A 23,155-nucleotide genomic window follows, 5' to 3' on the forward strand; every position below is an offset into this window, starting at 1 on the left:
AGAAATGCATTCAAAGGAAATGATACAATCATAATCTGAGAAATAGAGAAATGGAGAAAGACACCTTGCTTCCAATCAGCAAGGCTAAAATATAAGAAAGATGAGACTCTTTAAGTTAATGTATAGAATTAATGCAATATCAACTTAAAATTCTGAAGAATATTTTATAGGCTATGACAAATTTATAGTGAAATTCACCTGGAAGAATAAGAAGACAAAAATGCCAAAAAATATTATTTTTAGTAATGATGGAGATAGCCTCTCAAAACCTTTTAAACCTTATTACAAAGCCATACATATAGAAAAAGACCATTTGGCATTGAGTAAAAAATTAATATTGATCAATGAAATAGCATACTTTAGAAAAGGAAAAGCAAATATATAAAAACATTTCCAGTTGGCTAGAAAGAATACACACACACACATATACACACACAATAAAGGAAACACTAACAAATAAATATTATGGGGGAAAGTGTATACTCATAAAAAGAGAAATAAATCTGGATATGTACCTCATGTCATCTATTTCAGTAAATTTCAGATGGATCAAAAAGGTAAACATCAAAATCTAAACTGTGAAACGAAGGGGAAAAAAAGAACAGCATTATTTATCTAGCTAGTGTAGCCATTGAAAAAATTGAGGGTAACATAAAAGCCAGGATGATGTGTTTAAAATATGACTAAAAATCTTGTACACATTGTACTATAACAAAATGGAGATCAAAAAGGAAACCATCAAAAGCGAAAAATAGGCAATTGAGCAGAACTTTAAAAACACACCCATCAGAACATATAAATAATGAAACATATGAGATCAATGTATGAAGCTCACCAGATAAGTGGTCACAAAATGAACAACATGCACAGTAGGGAACATACTGAGTGTGTAATGACATGATAAAACATGTGACCTCAGCATAATGCAAATTAAAACACAAGTTTCCCAAAAACCTTGGTACGTATGTATATGTAATAAAGACCACTGTCAGCAAACGTGACTCTGTAAATTGCTGATGGCAATATTTATTCTTTGTCTTGCCCGGTCTGGTGCTCTGTGATGACCTGGAGGGATAGGATGGGGGAAGGGAAAGGAGGCTAGGGAGGAGGGGGATGTATGTATAATAACAGCTGATTTGCATTGTTGTATGGTAGACACCAACACAACACTGTAAAAATTTAAATAAAAAAACTGGAAACAAACAAACAAAAAGGAATACACCTCCAAGGATATAATCCAAAATAAATAAAAGCAATTTATGCAGAAATATTCATTATATTGCTATTTAAATATTCATCTACTGTATATATATAAATCACCATGCTATATATTTAGGGGATTCAGTTATGTGTAAGACCCAATCCTGGCCCTCAAGGATCCCAGAACATAGTAAGGAAGGCAATTGTATGTAAAATAAAGACAAAGAACTACAGCAGTGCTCGCTTCGGCAGCACATATACTAAAATTGGAACGATACAGAGAAGATTAGCATGGCCCCTGCGCAAGGATGACACGCAAATTCGTGAAGCGTTCCATATTAAAAAAAAAAAAAAGAACTACAGCAGCAAAGAACCAGTGTCATTCTTTGGGGGTGAAGTGGGGTAGGCTTGGAGAAAAAAAAGGTACGGAGGAGGTAATATTGGACATGGATCTTGAAAGGTGAGTGGGGTTTGGTGCAAGATGGGAATGGTTAAAAGACATTTCGTGAAAGATTCCAAATGATCCATAACTGAGGGATGGCTAAAAACACCATTTGATATTAATAGGCTGGATGAATATATAATAGCTGGATGGATATATAATCACTAGAAACAACCAAAAGAAGTATATCTGTGAAATAACCTCAAGCCACGTAAAAACATGACTGTAACCGAAAAATGTCAGACAGGCATGCAAAGTGCTGGCTATCCACAGCAAAGGTGCTCAAGTTTCATCACTTTCAAAAGTCAATACCACTATACAAATATGACTGCTAAGACAAACCAACAAACATTTGAACTGATCCTTCTCTGTAATTAAACTCTCAGGGTCAAGAAGGCTGTGAACATTGAGTTCCTGCCATGTCTTCAGGAAAATGAGTGGTAGTTGCCTGTGGTTACTGCATGGAGCTAGATTCTGTGCTTCTTCCATTTATACATCTCCTATGAACACAAGTCGTGTACTTGATGCGCTGCTCCCTCCTCTGTTCTTCCTCTAACTCCCTCACAGCCTAGCCTACTAAATCCTCTTCTATTTCAAAACAGCAATTGCACTGCCTTGTCTCCAAAATCCTTGAGTAATGGGACAGGAGTTAGGAGGACTCAGAACATCTATCTTGTTCTACTAAGTCTACTAACAGGGAGAAAGAAAAGCACCCAGGATTGGAAACCTTAGTTTATGTAAGCTTGGAATTCATCAGCTCTGATTCCTGTCCACTACATTCTTACCCAAATTTATTGTGTGTTCCCTCTGTGGACATAAAATAAAAATGTGAAAAGCAATTTGGAGTTACTCAAAGGAAAATTTATCTCTCTGTCTGAAGTTTTTCAAGTTCTAGGCCTCAAGCAAACATATTAAAATAGATCAAATTTTACTATATGATCAAATCAGTGGCTCTTTCTGAAAAAGCCCACCCCATTGTTCACTCTTCTCTACTCCAAATGTAGGGATTTCAACAAAATGTACAATGCCACTAAACTCACCTACAACATCTTGCTATTTCTATCAAGGATACTTTTCAGCATTTTACTCATCTCCTTCAAGTCTTTCCTCTGGAAGGACTGAGGCTTTTAGCTTTTTGGACTTCTATCCATATAAATAGCCACTCATGGTCCAATTGTGTGGTATTCAACACAAGCGATATACATCATATAAAACAGAATCATTCTCCCTGGAGAGAAACTGAGGCCAATTGAAAGGCTCCTAAAAAAAAGGCTGTTGTGTAAGTAAGCTCTCTTTCCTTAATTATATCTTATGTTTTTGCAAATGCTAAGAAAACCTCATGCCACTAATTTTTTTCATCCAAACCCCACTCAAATCTTTTCCTGCACTTCATTGTTCCAACACCCCTGTGAGATTAGGAGGCCATTGTCGGTACGCACTGACACACCTGGGCAGATTAGGATCAAGCCCTATCTTCAGGCCTCAAATGAGAAAGAGCAATGGGCAGATTGTCTGAAGAGGTGGGCTCTGGCCTCAGCTCTGCCACTAAGTAGCTGTCTGATCTTTGGCTAATAACTCCTCCTTTCTGGCCTTCAGTTTTCTTACCTGTAAACCAAGATATTGAACTGGATGGATTACAGGTTTTTTTTTATTTAAATTTATTTATTTTAATTGGAGGTTCAATGCAGGATACAGGATGCTTGGGATTACAGGGGTTTTTTTTTTTTTCCTACTTATAAGATTCAATGAGTTTAAGTTCACAGACATGTTTCAGAGGCAGTTTGCTATGCACAAATGATAGTACTAATAAACTGGAAATATATTGGCTTTCTAGTACAACCAAACTGAATCTGTCTAGGATATACTACTAACTAGCAGTGTTACTTTGGCCAAGTTGCTGTCTCTGAGCCTTACATTTCTTGTTGGTAAAAAGGCAACACTAACTGCACATGCTTATAGCAATGAATAACTATGAAAACGTAGGTAAAGCACATGGCCCACGATAGCTTCTCAATAACTAGTGGCCATAATTAGCTGCCAGGAGGTGAATATATCGCAGCTTTCTCTTCAGAACATATTTGTACATTGCTGTTGTTTAGTTGCTAAGTCATGCCCGACTCTTTGCAATCCCATGGACTGTAGCACACAAGGCTCCTCTCTCCATGGGACTTTCCAGGCAAGAATACTAGAGTGGGTTGCCATTTCCTTCTCCAGGGGATCTTCCCAACTCAGGGACTAAACCTGCGTTTCCTGCGTCTCCTGCATTGGCTGGAAAATTATTTACCACTAAGCCACCAGGGAAGCCCAAATAATAATTTGTACCTTAATTATTCATAAATACTCTTTCTAGCCCTCAAAATAAACATGGATCTTCTCTAATTTCCCAGGCAAATAATAGCTTAGCAAAAGGGCAATTACTATATTTGCAACCTGATTTTACACATTGGGAAACCAAAGTTATATGATTAGTTCCAAATTGGGAAAGGAGTACATTAAGGCTGTATATTGTCACCTGCTTATTTAACTTATTTGCAGAGTACATAGTGAGAAATGCTGGACTAGATGAAGCACAAGCTGGAATCAAGATTGCCGGGAGAAATATCAATAACTTCACATATGCAGATGACAGCACCCTTATGGCAGAAAAGTGAAGAACTAAAGAGCCTCTTGATGAAAGTGAAAAAGGAGAGTGAAAAACTTGGCTTAAAATTCAACATTCAGAAAACGAAGATCATGGCATCTGGTCCCATCACTTTATGGCAAATAGATGGGGAAACAGTGGAAACAGTGTCAGACTTTATTTTTGGGGGGCTCCAAAATCACTGAAGATGGTGACTGCAGCCATGAAATTAAAAGACTCTTGCTCCCTGGAAGAAAAGTTATGACCAACCTAGACAGCATATTAAAAAGCAGAGACATTACTTTGCTAACAAAGGTCCGTCTAGTCAAAGCTATGGTTTTTCCAATAGTCATGTATGTATGTGAGAGTTGGACTATAAAGAAAGCTGAGCACCGAAGAATTGATGCTTTTGAACTCTGGTGAGAAGACTCTTCAGAGTCGCTTGCACAGCAAGAAGATCCAGCCAGTCAGTCCTAAAGGAAATAAGTCCTGAATATTCATTTGAAGGACTGATGCTGAAGCTGAAACTCCAGTACTTTGGCAACCTAATGCAAAGAACTGACTCACTTTAAAAGACCCTGATGCTGGGAAAGATTGAACACGGGAGGATAAAGGGACAACAGAGGATGAGATGTTTGGATGGCATCATCAACTCAATGGATGTGAGTTTGAATAAACTCCAGGAGTCAGTGACGGACAGGGAGGCCTGTCATACTGCAGTCCATGGGGTCGCAAAGAGTCAGACAAGACTGAGGGACTGAACTGAACTGAGCTGATGATTAGTCTGACATCACACAGTGAGTTAGTGACAGAACTGAATGTAGAACCCACATCATCTTATCCCCAGGTCAGTAGATTTTATGCACTCAACGGATACCCTTTAGACTACACTGTATTGCTATTAATAGTTAGTGGTATCAGACAATAATAATAATGATTTTCATTCACTTTATTCCTTATCTAAGTCCAGGTGGCATAGTGATAAAGAATCCGCCTACCAATACAGGAGACGCAAGACATGTGAGTTAGGTCCCTGGGTTGGGAAAATCCCTTGGGGGAGGAAATGGTAACCCACTCCAATATTCTTGCCTGGAGAATCCCATGGACAGAGGAGCCTGGCAGGCTACAGTCCATGGGGTCACAAAGACTTGGACAAGACTGAGCACACACATGCAGAAAGAGTAAAATAGAATACTGGAAATCTGAGTTCAGTTCATTTCAGTTCAGTTCATTTGCTCAGTCTCGTCTCTCTGCGACCCCATGGACTGCAGCACGCCAGGCTTCCCTGTTCATCACCATCTCCCAGAGCTTGCTCAAACTCATGTCCATCAAGCTGGTGATGCCATCCAACCATCTCATCCTCTGTCGTCCCCTTCAATCTTTCCCAGCATCAGGGTCTTTTCAAATGAGTCAGTTCTTCACATCAGGTGGCCAAAGTATTGAAGCTTCAGCTTGAGCATATATCCAATGAATATTCAGGACTGATTTCCTTTAGGACTGACTGGTTGGATCTCCTTGCAGTACAAGGGACTCTCAAGGGTCTTCTCCAACACCACAGTTCAAAAGCATCAATTCTTCGATGCTCACCTTTCTTTATAGTCCAACTCTTACATCCATACATGACTAATAGAAAAGCCATAGCTTTGATTAGACAGACCTTTGTCAGAAAAGTAATGTCTCTGCTTTTTAACATGCTGTTTAGGTTTATCATAGCTTTTCTTCCGAGGAGCAAGTGTCATTTAATTTCATGGCTGCAGGCACCATCTTCAGTGATTTTGGAGTCCAAGAAAATAAAATCTGAGTAATTCAGACTAAAACTTTTTTTTTAAGTTTGGGGCAAAAGCATCAAATGAAAAACACTTGGACAGCAAAAGAAGCAGGTCAAATTAATGTCAATGCTTGCATCCCCATATCTACTCTTGTCCTCTTCCAGTTAGTCTGACCATCTGAGTGAAGGGTGCCACAGTCCATCTAGCCAGAAACCTAGGATTCACACTTAACACATTAATGCCTCATTTTTTATCTACTTCTCCCTCATCCAAAGGTAGAGACACTGATGTATAGAACAGTCTTATGGACTCTGTGGGAGAGGGAGAGGGTGGGAAGATTTGGGAGAATGGCAATGAAACATGTAAAATATCATGTAGGAAATGAGTTACCAGTCCAGGTTCGATGCACGATGCTGGATGCTTGGGGCTGGTGCACTGGGACGGCCCAGAGGGATGGTATGGGGAGGGAGGAGGGAGGAGGGTTCGGGATGGGGAACACATGTATACCTGTGGTGGATTCATTTTGATATTTGGCAAAACTAATACAATTATGTAAAGTTTAAAAATAAAAATTAGAAAAAAAAAAAAAAAGGTAACCAAGTTCTTCTAACTCTATTTTCTAAATTCTTCCACCTTCTGTTCAATTTCTAATTCCTTCAGTTCAGTTCAGTTCAGTCTCTCAGTCGTGTCTGACTCTTTGCGACCCCGTGAATCGCAGCACACCAGGCCTCCCTGTCCATCACCAACTCCCAGAGTTCACTAAGACTCATGTCCATCGAGTCAGTGATGCCATCCAGCCATCTCAGCCTCTGTCGTCCCCTTCTCCTCCTGCCCCCAACCCCTCCCAGCATCAGAGTCTTTTCCAATGAGTCAACTCTTCACATGAGGTGGCCAAGTACTGGAGTTTCAGCTTTAGCATCATTCCTTCCAAAGAAATCCCAGGGCTGATCTCCTTCAGAATGGACTGGTTGGATCTTCTTTAAGTCCAAGGGACTCTCAAGAGTCTTCTCCAACACCACAGTTCAAAAGCATCAATTCTTCGGTGCTCAGCTTTCTTCACAGTCCAACTCTCACATCCATACATGACCACTGGAAAAAAACATAGCCTTGACTAAATGGACCTTTGTTGGCAAAGTAATGTCTCTGCTTTTGAATATGCTATCTAGGTTAGTCATAACTTTCCTTCCAAGGAGTAAACGTCTTTTAATTTCATGGCTGCAGTCACCATCTGCAGTGATTTTGGAGCCCAAAAAATAAAGTCTGACACTGTTTCCACTGTTTCCCCATCTATTTCCCATGAAGTGGTGGGACCAGACGCCATGATCTTCGTTTTCTGAATGTTGAACTTTAAGCCAGCTTTTTCACTCTCCTCTTTCACTTTCATCAAGAGGCTTTTTAGTTCCTCTTCGCTTTCTGCCATAAGGGTCCCTTACTAGGTGACAATTTTTTCTTACCTGGAATACTGCAAAAATCTGCTAACTGATCTCCATTTGGCTTTTCTTACTTCTCTAAAATAAATTTATTATGCACAGCCAGTTGATCTTTTAAAATTAAAATTGGAATATGTATGGAAAAAGGGAAAGTTTATGTACCATTATTACACATATTGTTAAATACCTCTTTTCCTTGAGTAACTGATAATATCATTTTTATTTGACTAATTTGCTATATGAGAGTTCCTTATACAGCAAGGAGATCAAACCAGTCAATCCTAAAGGAAATCAACCCTGAATATTCATGGAAGGACTGATGCTGAAGCTGAAGCTCCAATACTTTGGTCACCTGATGGGAAGAGCCAACTCATTGGAAAAGACTCTGATGCTGGGAAAGATTGAGAGCAGGAGGAGAACGGGGAGACAGAGGATGAGATGGTTGGATGGCATTATCAACTCAGTGGACATGAATTTGAGCAAACTCTGGGAGATAGTGAAGGACAGGGAAGCCTGGTGTGCTATAGTCCATGGGGTCACAGAGTCACACATGACTTAGTGACTGAACAACAGAAATTTGCTGTATAAGTATTTTTACTTTTTCCTGCAAATACTATCAGATGTGAAGACTACAAATATAATTTTTTCCAAATAATAAAATGTGCCAAATTAGTTTATTCAACAAATATTTACTGAGCATGTATTATGGCCTAGGCACTAGAAATGCATAGTGAATAAGACAATATCTCAATTTTTGTGAAACATGCACACTTGTAGATAGAGACATATAATAAGCAAGTAATAAATATATAATATGACAAAAATGCTACTATAAACGTGCTAAATGCTATGATGAAAAAGGGTTCCCAGTTAAATGCAGTGGATCAGACATTCATATTTATCTACAAATGACATAAAAGAGCTATTTTAGAGCCATAAGCCCATGAGAAAAAAAGAACAGGAAAGAGGATGAAAACAGCAGCATTTTAGGAAATGGAAAGTTAAAGAGAAAATGTCAACTGCTTAGCAGACCCAAGAAACCTGAATCCTAAACCAGCAGTGAGAAAATGAACAATACAATTCATACCAATGAACTTCCAAAAGGCTCAGAAGCTAGCAGCGTCAAGTCAGCATCCAGTACTTCTGTAAGTGAGGGCAAAAGTGGGAATAGTGCAAAGGTGATTCGCGAAGCAATTAGGCCTCCAAATCCTGTTCCTTATTCTTCGCAGCCAGGTAACTCCCCTATATACTTTCCTCTCACAGAAGACTAGAGATTTATTCTATGAGAATTTAAATAGGAGTTCTATGTGTCTCAGGGCTGAGTGTAAGATTAGGTGAAAGTCTAGCTATATACTGCATGTTGAGACCCCTAGTTCTCTTCTACTTGGTTCCCAGAAACTTACAGCCAAACTTACCTTGTATCCCCCAAGTAGAAGATTAGAAGATTACTTTCTGAGACAATTTGACCAGACTTACAGGAAATTATCTGAAAATAATTAGGGGTTCACCAAAGTAAAGGATCCAGCCAAATCATCCGATAGTAGTGCCCACCATAACAAAACTTTTTATCATCCTTGTCATCCCCCATTCAAATATAACCAAACATCCAAGGATCCCAAGACATGAAAGAAAGAGATGAAAACAAATGAGGGGAAAAAATGAACTTAGAGGAAACATTTCAGAAAGATGAGAACTTAATAATCTTTTAAGATCATCAAAAATATAAAAGAAGATATTATAATCATCAAACAGGAATAGTATATTATTTTTTAATGGGCATTAAATAAAAGAGTTCTTGGATATTTTAAATGACAGCAGAAATAAAAACCTCAGTAGAAGTTGAGAAATTCTCAAATAAACTAGACCAAAGAAACAACGAGATAGAAAATAAAAAAAACATTTATTTAGAAAATCAAACCAGGAGGTTTGGAATAGGTTTAATAAGAAAAATAAGTTTTCCTAAAAGAGAACAGTGAAAATGGAGGGGAGGAAATTATCAAATAAATCATTTAAGTAAAATTCCCAGAACTGAAGAAATAGTTTCCAGACTAAAAGGGTCAGTTGAATAACTAACAATACCAATGCAAGTAGACTCACACTAAGGCATGTCATATTGAAATATAAGAATACTGGAAATCAAGAGATTATATTTTAATGGCAGAAGTTGAGTAGGAAGGCAAAAATGAATACGAGCTATTGCGATGACCATAGTCATGGCATGGCATATAACCCCTATATCTAATCTATCAAACTTTGCCTGCTCTATTTTAAAAGAACATACAGTATCCAAAGACTTCTCTTTACCTTCTTAGCCCAATCCACTTGTATTTCTCTTAGAGTACTATGGTAGCCTACTACTTTAGGCTACCAGTCTTTACTCTCAATCTTTATTCTGCCCCTGTAGCTCATCATTCAGATAGCAGCCAGAATCATCTCTGCGAAGTGTAAACCAGACCCCTTTCCCTCTGTTCTAAATTCTATTCATGGTTTTCCACTGCTTCCGAAATTAAGTCCAAACACTTTACCATAGCATTCTGGATCACCCCCTCCCTGTCATTATATGGCCTTAGCATGCCTTTTGACATCATCATCTATCTGTCTCTCTCATTACTTCCAGACACATTTGATTTAATTTACATTCTATGTACATGACCTGTACATTTCCAGCTTAAGTCTTTTGCACTAGTCTCTATCTGCAATTCTTCAGCTCTTTCTCATATCTCATTACTTAGATCTCAGCTCATTTGTCACTTACTCACAGAAAAATTCCCTGATCAACTTACCTAAAGCAGTCACTGACCCAACAATTCTCTATACTATTATATTTTAGTATTTATTCTAGTTATTATTAGCTAAAAGTATGTTTTTATTTTATTTTTCCTTTAAAAATTTTTTTCTGTTGATTTATCTTACTTTACAATATTATATTGATTTTGCCATACATTGACTTGAATCTGCCATGGGTGTACATGTGTTCCCCATCCTGAACCCCCCTCCCACCTCCCTCCCCATACCATCCCTCTGGGTCATCCTAGTGCACCAGCCCCGAGCACCCTGTATCATGCATTGATCTTGGACTGGTGATTCGTTTCACATATGATATTATACATGTTTCAATGTCCTTCTCCCATATCATCCCACCCTCGCCCTCTCCCACCAAGTCCAAAAGACTGTTCAATATATCTGTGTCTCTTTTGCTGTCTCACATACAGGGTTATCATTACCATCTTTCTAAATTCCACATATATGTGTTAGTATACTGTATTGGTGTTTTTCTTTCTGGCTTGCTTCACTCTGTATAATAGGCTCCAGTTTCATCCACCTCATTAGAACTGATTCAAATGTATTCTTTTTAATGGCTGAGTAATATTCCATTGTGTATATGTACCACAGCTTTCTTATCCATTCTTCTGCTGATGGACATCTAGGTTGCTTCCATGTCCTGGCTATTATAAACAGTGCTGCGACGAACATTGGGGTACACGTGTCTCTTTCCTTTCTGGTTTCCTCAGTGTGTATGCCCAGCAGCGGGATTACTGGGTCATATGGCAGTTCTATTTCCAGTTTTTTAAGGAATCTCCATTCTGTTTTCCATAGTGGCTGTACTAGTTTGCATTCCTACCAACAGTGTAAGAGGGTTCCCTTTTCTCCACACCCTCTCCAGCATTTATTGCTTGTAGATTTTGGATAGCAGCCATTCTGACTGGCATGAAATGGTACCTCATTGTGGTTTTGATTTGCATTTCTTTGATAATGAGTGATGTTGAACATCTTTTCATGTGTTTGTTAGCCATCTGTATGTCTTCTTTGGAGAAATGTCTGTTTAGTTCTTTGGCCCACTTTTTGACTGGATCTTTTATTTTTCTGGAATTGAGCTGCAGGAGTTGCTTGCATATTTTTGAGGTTAATTCTTTGTCCGTTGCTTCATTTGCTATTATTTTCTCCCATTCTGAAGGCTGTCTTTTCACCTTGCTTATAGTTTCCTTTGTTGTGCAGAAGCTTTTAATTTTAATTAGGTCCCGTTTTTTTTATTTTTGCTTTTATTTCCAACATTCTAGGAGGTGGATCATAGAGGATCTTGCTGTGGTTTATTTTGGAGAGTGTTTTGCCTATGTTTTCCTCTAGGAGTTTTATAGTTTCTGGTCTTACGTTTAGATCTTTAATACACTCTCACCTCTACTATTCAATATAGTTTTGGAAGTTTTGGCCACAGCAATTAGAGCAGAAAAAGAAATAAAAGGAATCCAGATTGGAAAAGAAGAAGTAAAACTCTCACTGTTCGCAGATGACATGACCTTCTACATAGAAAACCCTAAAGACTCCACCAGAAAATTACTAGAGCTAATCAATGAATATAGTAAAGTTGCAGGATATAAAATTAACACACAGAAATCCCTTGCATTCCTATACACTAACAATGAGAAAACAGAAAGAGAAATTAAGGAAACAATTCCATTCACCATTGCAACGAAAAGAATAAAACACTTCTACCTAAAGAAACTAAAGACCTATATTTAGAAAACTATAAAACACTGGTGAAAGAAATCAAAGAGGACACAAATAGATGGAGAAATATACCGTGTTCATGGATCAGAAGAATCAATATAGTGAAAATGAGTACACTACTAAAAGTATGTTTTTAAATTCATCTCTCTATATACATTCATTATCTGTATTCTGCCACTAGTATACAAGCACTATATGGGCAAAAATGAATTCGCCTTTCTTATTCATAACTACCGCAGTATCTAGAACAGAACTCTGCATGTTCATAGGTGCTCAGTAAATATTGCCTGAATTAACTTATTAATGGATTAACCATGAAGAGTTCATAGAACTCAACAAGTAACAGAGTAAAGTTGTGGAAATACAAGGTGACATAATGACCATATATTTGATAATCCAAAAAATATCCCATGGTTGAGGAAAAAATGGTAAACAGGCTCATCAGTGTCATACTTAAAGAGAAGCCAATAGTTCTGAACTCTGCTATAATGTCCTCTAGCTTCTTTGTTCCCATGATTAAGGGGTAGCAAACATGGAAAAGAGACACCCTAGTAAAGAAGAAATACACAAATTGTGTAAAATGGAATCTGTATGTACAAGGTAGGGGGGATTATTTTGATACAAAAAAGGGTAATCAAGCCCAGTTTCTCACTATAACAATCAAATAATTTGTATTGTCCCCCAAAAAGAGACCCCCGAAGAGTCAGGTTCTAACACGTTCTCAAGAACATAAACTCAAGTTGGTGGTGTTAGATTTCCTTTTTTACATGTCACATGGCAAGACCAGTTTAGGAGAGGGTAACTCTCTTAGTCTGCTCAGGCTGCAATAACAAAATACCACTGGTGGCTTAAACAGCAGAAATTAATTTTCCCACAGTTCTGGAGGCTGGAATTTCCAGGTCAGGGTGCCACCATAGTCAATTTATTGTGAGAGCTCTCTTTCCAGCTTGCAAACAAGCACCATCTTACTGTGTCCTCACATGGCAGAGAGAGAGAGAGAGCCCTTTGACGGCCCTTTTCATTGTTGTTCAGTCACTCAGTCATGTCTGACTCTTTGCAACCCCATGAACTGCACCATGCCAGGCTCCTCTGTCCTTCAGTATCTCATGGAGTTTGCTCAAACTCATGTCCGTAGAGTCGGTAATGCCATCCAACCATGTTATCCTCTGCCACCCTCTTCTTCTCCTTCCCTCAATCTTTCCCAGCATTGGGCTCTTTTCCAATGAGTTGGTTCTTCACATCAGGTGGCCAAAGTAATGGCACTTCAGCTTCAGAATCAGTACTTCCAATGAATATTCAGGGTTTATTTCCTTTAGGATTGACTGGTTTGATCTCCTTGCTGTCCAAGGGACTCTCAAGAGTCTTCTCCAACACCACAGTTCACAAGCATCAATTCTTCAGCACTTAGCCTTCTTTATATGGTCCAACTCTCACATCCATACATGACTACTGGAAAAACCATAGCTTTGACTAGACAGAACTTTGTTGGCAAAGTGATGTCTCTGCTTTTTGATATGCATAACTTTTCTTCCTAATCCCATCATGAGGTCCTTATCCTCACGATCTCATCTAAACTTAATTACCTTCAAAAGATCCCATCTCCAAATACCATCACACTGGGGGCTAGTGCTTCAGCATATGGATTTAGGAGGGGCACACAATTCAATCCATAGCAGTAAAGAAACTGACAAAGAAGAGAGGCAAAGTATAAAGCAGCTCTGCTAGGTGACACAATTGAATGAAAAGAGTCTGCAATTGCATTCCTCTCAAGATTTATCTATTGGTGGAGCTCACTAAAGCACTTCTACTTTTCCAATTATCCAACTCCCTGCAGTCCCCTCTCCATCTACTACTCTTCCAAACCATCATGTGGTAGATATAAAGACTGTTATATTCTAAAGTTATCTTGAGGTGGATGAACCTAGAGCCTGTCACACAGGATGAAGTCAGAAAGAGAAAGACAAATATTGTATATTAATGCATATATATGGGATCTAGAGAAATGGTACTGATTAACCCATTTGCAGGGTATGACTAAAAATACAGATGTAGAGAATGGACTTGTGAACACAGAGGGGAAGGAGAGGGTGAGATGAATAGAGAAAGTCGCACCGACATATATACACCATCATGTGTAAAATAGAATAGCTAGTGGGAAGCTTCTGTATAGCACAGGGAGCCCAGCCTGATGCTCTGTGTTGACCTAGAGGGGTGGGATGTGGCGAGGCTCAAGAGGGAGGGGACATATATAATTATGACTGATTCACATTTTTGTATGGCAGAAACCAACACAACATTGTAAAGCAATTATCCTCCAATTAAAAATTTAGAAACTAAGTTATCTGATGGGATCAAGTTACACAACCAGGAAAGGAATTCCTTTGTGTTTAACAGATCATAAATCCGATATGCATATTAGGGAAATAATGTGTTCAAATTTACACTGAAAATAAGGTTTCAAGCCAGACTGGGACCAAAGGTCTTGTATCCCAGCAAAAGGCTTTTTCCTTTGAAGACATGGCTATTGTCCCAAGAGACCCATGTCTCAGGTTGGTTCTAGAAGAAGGCAATGGAGATTTAAGGGCTGCTAAACCCTGAGTCACTGTGCCCCTTACTCTGCACTTCACTGTTGAATTCTGCCTTTCTGGACACACCATCCAAATAACTGAAAATTAGGAAGATCCTCATTCTCCACCAATCTTGAATCTCATTAGGGAAGAAGTACACTGTGTACTTGTTCCCTTGGCACTTCAGGTGGCAAATTTTATCCTTTCCCAAGCCAATTAGAAGCTTGCAAGTACCTTGTTCCCTTGCCAGCTGTCTTCAAGGACAGTGTGCTCCTTAATACCCACATGATAACAAATATTACCTAACATAGACCAATAATACCATACCATGGTTGAAAATGTCAAGATTACTACTGAGATTGAAGCATTGACTAGAAAGGTGTCCCAGTGACCTGATTATGAAACAATTCTGCGTATAGGAATGGTTACTTCCCCTCAACTTCTGTTCTCCAGCAAGTCCCTTCTAAAACCCACCTAACTCGGCCTGCTCAGATCCTCTACATTCTATTGTTTGGCCTTGTTTAGTTGTTGCTTTGAAAGACTACTTTGGGAGGCAGAGTTGTCACTGTACATGTATGTGTTCTCCTGAAACAATTTATGTGTTCTGTATAGCTGCTTTTGAGTATGATCTTGATTACCTGTGCTTTATCTATTCTACATTTTACTTCCCTGCATTTCTTTTCACTCACACAATAAACTAACATTATGGGGAAGCATAAAATCTAAGGGTTGGCAAACTATGGCTCATGCATCAAATAAAGCAAGCTGAATAGTAAAGTGTGACACCATCTGCTATGATTCTCTACAATAATAGGAACGAAATGATTTAACTTTGATGCCCAAATCTCTCCCTACTGGTCTTCCTTCAATGCTCCCCCTATGTCCCAATGTCTCCTTATGTAGCTGCCAACAAAACCTCCATAAATTGGTAATTGGATGGAACAGGGATGGTATAGTTAATCTAACCCTTGATCTCTCAGCTTTCTCACTCCTCTCAGTGATTTTTGTTTTTTTTTCCTGTTAAGGATGTTTATGGAAGAAAAAGAGAAACAGGTAAGAAGGAGAGTGAATCCTGGATCCTTGCACCCCCTTCCCAATTGAATGAGAGTTAGAGAAGAGAGGAGACCTATGGGATGCTTCTCTTACTTCATTTCCTCTTCTCTAATCCTCAAGAAGAGCTCTAACACTGCCTCTTTATCCCATTAGTGAAGCAACCAATGAATGGATAGTCTGTTTATCCACCTTGAAGAGGTTTCCATTTAGGGTTTAAATAAAGATTGGCTCCAATTTAGTTGACAAGCTTCCTAGTGTTTTTAAAAAACTTCTATTAAACAGATTATTTAAAGCTATGTTTAATCTTTTACTCCCCTCTCTCCTGTCTGTTCATCACAAACAAGAGCTTACCTTTATTACCACCTCCAGATGACCTCTCTTCGCTAACACACTCTTCTATAATAAGCCCCCTACCCACACACACAACATAGGTGAACCGATTAAGCAGAATGTAATTTTATTGTCACGAACTCTCCCTAAGCTAAAAATTGAAAAACTTCATGAATTATACATCAAAACACATACACCAAACCCACTGTGTTAGATGAAAAGAAATTGTACTATTTCTACTATCCACCTTCGAGTCATGTAAGATCACATCTCCACCACAACATGCATAAGTGTACCCAATTATAAATCATAGAATTGTCAAATGTCAGAGTGGGAAGGGAGCATAGAGATAATTTAGTCTAACTCACTCATTTTACACAGAATAAAACTAATACCCAGAGAAAGGGTTTTCCAAAGGTCACTCAGGTAGTTGAGAATATAAGTGCAACTGAAACCCTGGCCATGTTTATGATCCTCTGTATCAAACAAACAAACATACACTCAATTAAGAATTTAAGGGTATATGGATCCATCCTCCAAAGGAGGAAGCATCAATCTTTTCAAAACTAAAATGACTCCATTCATCATATCTGAACATCCCTGCTCTTTTCTGTACTGTTTTGCTGCTATTGTCAATTCCCAAGACACCTTCTTTCCCCAGCCACTGAACAGCCCCCACAAATGAGCAATTCCTAAACGCATTTGCTATGACGTTTGCAAAGGCAGCTTCTCAGAGAAAAGGTCAGTGTCACTGTTCTCTGTTTCCAAATATGTCCCTTAAAAGAATCAGACATTACAATGCTGCATACCAATTGCCTGAAGATTCAGAAATATCCTCTAGGAAAGTCCAAGTCTCCTGGAAAAATGGACAATCCAATGACATTTGTGATGTGATTTACCAAATTGAAAAAGGTACACAAAAGAGGTATGAAGAGACACTGTTTTTCTACGGGCCCAGGGAATTGTGCTGATATGTTTACTATAGAGTGACACGACTCCTCATTCCTCAGTCTTTATAACTAACTCTGCCCTTTCTCCAGTGACTTGGAAAGTTATGCAAGCCCGGTACATGCCCTCTGGTCACTAGAAATAGGGAGTCAGATTTCCAGGGAGCCTCCAAACAGAGAAGTAGAGCCACAAAGGAAAGGAGGAATTATAGCTATTTTGCTTTGTATTTCTGATGTTAGTTCTTCCCCAGTACCTGTCAGTCAGCTCTGATCTCTGAATTTCCCACGGCACAAAATGACTCTTGCTATTTCTCTTAGATGGTGCCAAGCATCGTTAATTACATGTTATACACAAAACCTTCACAACCATACTCAACCTATTACTTTCTAATCTCACCTTCTACCCCTTTCTCCCTTGCTCACAGCCCACACTGGGCAACTCTAAGTTAACTGCGCCTGTCTCGTACTTTGAGGACTCACATTTCCCCACCTATATCTAAAAATTATGTTTCAAATTGCTAGAATGCCTCAATCTCATCCTTCATTTCATTATGCAACACATATTTTTAAACCTATTTTCTCTTTAAAGTCTTCCACGAACTCTATGTGCGTGCTGAGTCACTTCAGTCGTGTCCGACTCTCTGCGACCCCATGGATTGTCATCCGCTAGGCTCCTCTGTCCATGGGATTCTCCAGGCAAGAATACTGGAGTGGATTGCCATGCCCTCCTCCAGGGGACCTTCCCAACCCAGGGATTGAACCCAGGTATCTTATGTCTCCTGCATTGGCAGGTGGGTTCTTTACCACTAGCATCACCTGGGAAGCGCTCCTTGATCTCTACTCCCACCCCAAATTAAATGTTCCATAAATAATTTCTATTCTTCTACTTCCCTTATAGCTCAGTTGGTAGAAAATCCGCCTGCAATGCAGGAGACCCAGGTTCAATTACTGGGTCAGGAAGATCTGCTGGAGAAGGGATAGGCTACCTACTCCAGTATTCTGGCCTGGAGAATTCCACTGACTATATAGTCCATGGGGTTGCAAAGAGTCAAACATGGTGGAGAGACTTTCACAATTAATTCAATCATTCACAAATTATTGAGCATGAACAATTTGTCATGCACTTTGCTAAGCATTGAGAATGCAGCAGCAGATAGACATATTCCTGTACTTATAGAATTTATAGAATAACAGGAAAAATAAGTACTCTAACTACTGTTTATGGGAGATATATAGGTGGCTATAGGATGTCACTGCAAGGATTTGACATAGGTTTGAGAGATCAGAGAAGGTATACCTTCAGAAGGAGAATTTAAACTGAGACTTGAAAGGGCTTCCCTGGTGGTTCAGTGGTTGAGACTCTGCTTCCATTGCAAGGGGCTTGGGTTTGATCCCTGTTCAGGAAACTAAGATCCTGCATGCCTCTCAGTGGAGCCAAAAAAAAATTTTGAGACCTGAAGTAAAAACATGTTAGCCAAATATAGAGGGTATTTCCTTCCAGAAAGAAAATATAAACATATGAAAAAACAATAAGGCAAGAAGGACTTTGGGACTCTCAAGAAACTGAAAGAAGGGGAAAGTGGTACAACATGAGAACCCAGAAGAAGGCCAGGCATTGTAGGTACATTATTAATTCTGGGCCATAAACTAAGAGGACTATGAAGTCACTGAAGAGTATCAGCCTTAAAACTGTTTGGAAGGAACAAAAGTAGAGATAGAAACGTGGGGATGGCTTCAAGAAGGGTGATGGAGAAATACATTTGAGAGATATTTAAGATGGGGAATCTACAAGGTTTAAACAATGAGATCTTAAGAAATAAAGATGGAAGTTTTTAAAAAAATGACAAAAATCAATGATGTAACATTTTACTAAGGTAAGAAATAATGGAACAGGGCCGAAATTGGTTTCAGCAGTGGTGTGGGTAGGCAATGAGTATGGATTTGAAAATAATGAATTTGAGGTGCTTATGAGATATAGAAGTGTTTATAACAAACAGTTAGGCATATGATTCCAGGGCTCAGAGAGAGAGAGCTAATTAAAGAAAAGAAACAGAATCATCAACATAAAGATTTAACTGAAGTAATGAAAGTGGATAATTTTATTCTAGGGATAGAATAGAGTGAGCAAATAAAAAAATTCTGTGACATCACAACAAAACATTTAAAGGTTATATGGGAGAGCCATGAAAGGAGATGGAGGAAGAGTGGTTAAGGAGATAGAAGGAAAACCAAGGGATTCAGGGTTCTCAACATCCAACAAAAGAAGGTACATCAAGAAAGAGGACCTACTGTATAGCACAGAGAACTGTACTCAATATTTTGCAATAACCAATAAAGGAAAAGAATCTAAAGAGCAATATATAGATATAGATATATACATATATATATATGCCTGAATCTCTGCACTGTACACCTGAAACTAAAACAACATAGTAAGTCAGCTATCAGCTCAGTTCAGTTGTTCAGTCGTGTCTGACTCTTTGAGACCCCATGGACTGCAGCACGCCAGGCTTCCCTGTCCATCACCAACTCCTGGAGCTTACTCTAACTCATGTCTATCGAGTGAGTTTGGTGATGCCATCCAACCATCACATCCTCTGTCATCTTCTCCTCCCACCTTCAATCTTTCCCAGCATCAGGGTCTTTTCATGAGTCAGTTCTTTGTATCAGGTGGCCAAAGTATTGGAGTTTCAGCTTCAGCATCATTCCTTCCATTGAGTATTCAGGACTAATTTCCTTTAGAATCTCCTTGTAGTCCAAGAGACACTCAAGAGCTTTCTCCAACACCACAGTTTAAAAGCATCAATTCTTCAGCACTCAGCTTTCTTTAGTCCAACTCTCACATCCATATATGGCTACTGGAATATATATACATATATATATATGTATATATACACACACACAGCAGTAAAGAATCTGCCTGCCAATGCAGGAGACCAGGGTTCTATCCCTGGGTTGGGAAGATCCCCTGGAGAAGGAAATGGCAACCCACTTCAGTATTCTTGCCTGGGAAATCCCATGGACAGAGGAGCCTCGCAGGCTACAGTCCATGGGGTCACAAAAGAGTCAGACAAAACTTAGCAATTAAAAACAACAGAACAGCAATATAAAGAAAGAGGACTATCATCTGAGGTGAGTGCTGTTGAGTTGCCAAGAAGGGTGGATTTAGCAACACAGGTGTCACTGTGACCTTATCAAGAGCTATTTTAGTGGAGTTGTGTGGGGCAGAAGACAGATTGGAGTGGGTTGAGGTGAAGAAATTGAGACAGAAAGGTAGACAGTTCAAGAAATTTGTGTTTGATGGTAGATGTAAGATTGTTTAGTAACTGAGGAGGCTAAGGAATCCTGGAGGATTTGCTTGTCTGTTTTTTTGTTTTGTTTTGTTTTGAATGTAGGAACAATTATAACACGTTTTAAAGCCAAAAGAAAAATCCAGTAGAGAAGGGTTGGTTGAAGATATAAGAAAGAAATTAACTGATAACATAAGTCCCTTGGTAAGGCAGTAGGGGAAGGAATCCAGAATATAGGTGAAGGGATTGGCCTTCAATAAGAGGAAGGATGTCCTTCCATAATAACATTAAGAAAAAAGAGGGTAGTGAAACGTTCACAAATTCTTGGTTTGGATGTAGAGTTAAACAGGAAGTGAGGACATTTGCTGGGATTTAGGGTAGGGAGAATGATAGGAGTGATATTTCCAAAGATACTTTTAGTCAAATTCTCAGAATGACTTTCCCCCTTCCAAAGATCCCCCATGATTAATAAGTGATAATTGAATGCAGCAATTAAGAAAATGGTATCAAGAGCAAGAGTTTCTGGTAAGAACCTTGGCTCTGCCATCAAACAGTTGTATGACCTTGGGCAAATCATTTAACCTTTTGGGTTTCAGTTTCCTCCTCTGTGAAAAGGAGATGATATTTTTACCTACCTCAAATTTTATTGTGAAAATGAATCAACTGAGTTAATATACATGAAGGGCTTAGAATAATGCCTGGCAAATAATAAGTACTCTGCAGAGTTGCTTTCATTACTAAAGCTCTCCAAATATTACCCGAGTCAGCTTATTATTGGATTATATGGAGATACAAAAGATAACTATTAGGTAGAAAGGAAGGTGAAATTTTCCTTCAAAAGTTGGTATTTTTGTTTTCTAACTAGAGTGAAAATACAACAGGGACATAGGCTTGCTTTCTATTCATATATATATATGACTTATATATATAATTTATATGTATACATTATACTATGCATATAATTAATATACATTATTCTTGTATAATAATTATTTATATTTATAATAAAATGTATGAGAAATCAGTGAATATCAGTATATCCCAGTAGGGAGGTCTTGGTCCATAGAGGATGGAATTGAGAGTAGTTTCTAATGAGTAGCCTAGAGGATTGTGTCCTGAGCCCTAGGGTGATCTTTTTCTAAATCCAAGAGCAGGGACAACACCACCGGTTGAGGTTTTCGGTTCTATTTCAGCCCTCTCCTCTGCCTTTTTCTGTTTTTAGGAAGGGAAAATGTTCGCATCTATGGCTGGGAAAATCACCATTTTTTTTTAAGTTGAGGAAGTGGAATTATTTCCTTCTGAAAAGCTTTGGAAACAGCCACAAAACATGTAGGTAAGTTCCATAGGAGAGGGACTCTCAACTCAAATATGCAAACACTTGTTCCTCAAGGTCACTACAAAAGTATTGTACCAAATCAGTGACTTGAACACACAAGGGTTGAAAAGCTGAATATACTCGTGTTTGGTTGTAAAAGATGGTGCCAGCTTGGGGAGAGTAGATGAGTACAAGCAGTTAAATTGAACTAACTGATATGGTATTTGAAGATCAAATCAGAAACATGGACTGTCAAATTTTACTAATATAGTCTGCATCAGTGAAGAATCTATAATAATATGTCAGTTTATTATTTTCAGTACATTCTGTACATATGAAATGGCTAAATGTTGCCTAGCAGAGGTCCCACAAGAACTGATCCTGCCCGGGATTTACAATTAGCACATTTATTTGTTAGTATGCAAATGAGAACTGCTACAGTACTTGGGGAAAATTGTGTTGTTAAGTAAGTGCAACATTTCTCCTGCAATTTTGCTTCAACTATTCATTAGTTCTGCTAACCTCTTTTTTCAGAGTGTACAAAGCTAAACAGCAAAGCAACAGAAGTAGGTGAATTAATACAATGGCAATCCAGTTGTGTTAGACTGGAAAGGTGGTATGAAGACACATAGATTTTTGAATAAGTAACAAGTGTGTATTAATAACATGGATCTCACAGCAGCATAGATAAGGTGCAAACTGGAATAAGCAAAGACAAAGCTTCCCGTTTGTAAGCCCATCTGCTCTCATTTGGACTTATACAGAGATGGCAAAAACATTTTGGCATCAAGATTCAAAGTCAAGCTCCACCATCTACTAGCTTTTTGACTTTGGCTGAGCAAGCTCTTCTTTGCCTAAAACATAGGTGAGGCTCTTCACAAACATGAAGCCATAAGCAGTATAGTAGTTATATAGCATAGTATTAACAGTTCATCAGAAGTCTCTGAAGTCAGACTGGGCTCAGAATATACACTAGCTATGCATCACTCTTATCAAATTATGTAATTCTTGATTTCTTCATCTGCAAATGGAACATATTCTTAATAGACCTACTTAGCTCACTGAGTTGTGGTGAATATTTACTAAAATAATTGATGTAAAGCACTTAGCACTTGAATGCAACTGCAACATTGTAAGCCCTCAATAAACACTTGTTGTTAAAGTGTTACCCCTAAATTTTCTTCATTGTGGCTTTCACCCAAGTAGCTCCACCATAAATGGTCATGTTATGAACACTTCCCATTGCATTGCTTAATTCAGTGGACATCCCTACAGGACTTCAGCAGCATTTATGGTACTGACTATTTTCTCCTTGTTGAGATGTAAAAACTGGGAAGTTTTCAGAAAGATTGGAGGAAGAGCTAATTAGTAAAAGGATAAAATTTTGGATCAGGTGTTGTAAGTTGAGTGTGGCATCTTTGTCTCTGGAACAGTGAAACACAATCAGCTAAATCATCGTATGCATATTGAATACTTAACTGCCCAAAGACAGAGGTTCAGCTGTATATTCTCTAAAGGTTTCTTTTTGCCTTTAAAGTCTGTGATTTTTCCAAATTAGTGAATGATAGCAGCTACTATTTCTGAGGCAATAGATAAAATACAGATACAGGCATTTTACATGTGTCCTTACCATCCTCACAAAAATCCTATAAAGTGGATATTCTCCACATTTTAAAATATAAAGTG

At 38.6% G+C, this 23,155-nt stretch overlaps 1 non-coding gene across 1 annotated transcript; it reads left to right on the top strand.

Annotated features, from left to right (window-relative positions):
- The first annotated feature begins 1,436 nt into the window (after positions 1-1,436).
- On the top strand, positions 1,437-1,543 carry LOC133243650 (U6 spliceosomal RNA). The gene has a single exon (XR_009735191.1). It is a non-coding gene; the product is annotated as a U6 spliceosomal RNA (small nuclear RNA).
- Positions 1,544-23,155: the final 21,612 nt, after the last annotated feature.

This window comes from Bos javanicus, chromosome X (genome assembly GCF_032452875.1).
Source record: "Bos javanicus breed banteng chromosome X, ARS-OSU_banteng_1.0, whole genome shotgun sequence".
In the NCBI taxonomy this organism is placed as follows: Eukaryota; Metazoa; Chordata; class Mammalia; order Artiodactyla; family Bovidae; genus Bos; species Bos javanicus.